This window comes from Polypterus senegalus, chromosome 2 (assembly GCF_016835505.1).
Source record: "Polypterus senegalus isolate Bchr_013 chromosome 2, ASM1683550v1, whole genome shotgun sequence".
NCBI classification, from domain to species: domain Eukaryota; kingdom Metazoa; phylum Chordata; class Cladistia; order Polypteriformes; family Polypteridae; genus Polypterus; species Polypterus senegalus.
This window is the reverse complement of record NC_053155.1, coordinates 268,032,059-268,035,044: the sequence shown is the minus strand read 5'-3', so window position 1 is coordinate 268,035,044 and position 2,986 is coordinate 268,032,059.

The window sequence follows — 2,986 nt, the reverse complement described above, 5'->3', positions numbered from 1 at the left end:
CTGCTTTAAATGTAAATAACATAAGATTCTGAAATCAGCTTTTTCAACTTTAGGATCATGTGATTTAGGGCCTAACTCAGCAACATTAGGCTCTTGCAGAAATAATCCTAGACAAGGCACCAGAACAATTCTTGCACAATTTACATTTAGGACAAAAAAAGCCTGCAATATACAGTAGCTCCATGTCGACAGTGACTGGCTGGATTTGTAATGCATCAGCAATGACTACTGAAACACTGTGCTGCACCCAGGTTTAAATAGTTTATCTAAACAAATGATCTCACAAGAGGTGATAGGATTCTCCTGAGAATGAATGTCTAGAATGAATGTTTTTGAAGACAATTTCTAAACAATATTTAAACTAATCAATTTAAGCTTTGTTTTTAAGCTTTTTTTAAGCTAATCAAAGACTTTGTTAAATGGTGCGACTCAAACCACTTACACCTTAACACCAGCAAGACCAAGGAACTGGTGGTGGATTTTAGGAGACACAGGCCCCTCCTGGACCCCGTGATTATCAGAGGTGACTGTGTGCAGAGGGTACAGACCTATAAATACCTGGGGTGCAGCTGGATGACAAATTGTACTGGACTGCCCATACTGATGCTCTGTGTAAGAAAGGACAGAGCCGACTATACTTTCTTAGGAGGTTAGCGTCCTTCAACATCTGCAATAAGATGCTGCAGATGTTCTACCAGAGTAAATACTAACATTACTCAAAGTTATTGTCTGCTTTTACATGCATTTTTATTACTCTTTAATATTGTTTTTTTTGTATCAGTATACTGCTGCTACATTATGTTAATTTCACCCTTGGGATTAATAAAGTATCTATCTATCTATCTATCTATCTATCTATCTATCTATCTATCTATCTATCTATCTATCTATCTATCTATCTATCTATCTATCTAAACTGGTGGGGCCCCTTCCTCTCTTCATCCTGTCTTCGTCAATGTCTTCAGCTTAGTGGCAAGCAGTCAGTACAGTCCAAGGATTTTGGTGCAACTACAGGGTTTCAGAACAACATCCCAAAAGGAAGAACTAATCTCATGCTAGTTTCCCTGCCAATGCCTCTTAAGGCCATTTACAAAATTTTTTTTTTTTTGCTTTTTCCTGTCATGAGTTGCTTTCTCTGACAGCTTCGTATATCTTGAGCCAAATGGTGGATTTATATTTTTTCAGTAGAAGAACTCAATAGTGGGGAAATGGAGCAGGGTCGATTTAGAACAATATTGTGAACCTGACCTGCTAGAGAGGGACAACAGCCCATCTGTTATTAAACTTAAAATCTCCCATTATAAAAATATCCAATTTCAGTGTGTACTCAGAACATTTTAATCAATAATAAAGCACTACATAACAAAAGGTTTATTCAGTAGTGACATGTGTCAAGAGAGGTTTTGGGTCATTTGATTCTTTTTTCTTTTAAACCATACTTCTTGAAGATTCAGGGTGCAAGACCACAAATCAATAACCAGCTCAGAAACAAAACAAGCCTACCTTCATGCCCCTCAAGGCTTGCCTAGGCAGACTGCTGTCCCTAACCTAACCTAGCACGAGAAGTACCTTCCATGGCTTTCATCCTCTGTCACAACTACAAAGGACTACTGTACCGAGAGCCTTTGTCTTGTTTTCTACCCAGCTACTAGCTCACAGTGCTCTTTAAGTGGTCATATAATTGGTTTTCTGCCTGCTGCCTCTGCCTCTGCCTCGTGTTTTTCCCCAGCTGTCAGGACACCATGAATTTACAGGTTCATATTATCAGACATCTTAAAATCTGAGATAAACTGGTGGGATGTTCTCAGGTGTTATTTATGTGTTTTTTATCATTCATTAATTTTTTACTTTTCTTTTTCCAGAGTCATAGGGGTCTGGAGTCTATCTTGTAGGAATTAGGCTCATGAAGGGAGCCAGCCCTGGATGAGGTGCCTTTTATAATGGGATTAATTTAGAGTTATCAATTAACTCAGCGTGAATGCATTTTGTATTATATCCTTTAATTATTTTGATTTAAAGAATATCACAATATGAGGTAAGACATATTTGTATGTCAACCTGTTATCGTCTAAATCTATGACAAATACTTTGTTTTGGTTTTCTACCTGTAACTGTCCTTTATCATTTTCCTTTCTTCAAGTGTCATTAAATTCTGGAAGGTTCTATAAAACTCAGTCTAAGGTTTACTCCCTGGGTGAGTGAAATCTCAGTAAAACCCATGGCAAACATGGGTTTTGAGAAGCGTATTATCTTTTTTACATAGAGTATCACTCAACATAACACAATCATCCATTTCCACTTCAGCAAACACATACCTACAAGTCTAGACATGGGTGGCTCTTTCTTCTTCCACTAATATTCTTGTTTACTAAAATGTTTTCTTCTTCTGTTCAAATGCTGGATCATAAATCAGAATAAATCAGTGAGCTTCAAAACAGAACAATCCAGCCTCAACACTCCACAACTTGATAAATTTAGTGTGACTTCTGACCTAATGAAGTAGAGCTTGTTTCAGTTAATGTAAATTTATAATTTTATTTTTCATATGTTTTATTGTATAGTGTAGATTATTTTTATTTACCTCTTGTTGACCCAGGGTCAGATGCTATCTTGCACCTGAAGCTGCTCCACCTTTCTGCGACCCTGTAATTAAAAAAGCAGAATCAGAATACCAAGCTGCAAGCAACTTTAACAAGGATCAAAGCAACCTGAATAAACATGGCTTACAATAACACTGTAAACCTAATTATTATTAACATGACACAACTCATCCATGGTTGGTTTCTGTCTTGCACAAAATTGTGCTGCAAAAAGGTTGCTGCACACTGTGACTTATGCAAGTCAGTTAATTGTTACAGAGAAACTTGGACAGCATACAGGCTTGGGCAGATTTGTGGCACATGAACTGTGATGTAAGAAAATGTGAAGTATTACATGTAGGAAGTACAAATTTAAGATTTGAATACAAATGGCAGAACTTTGGAAC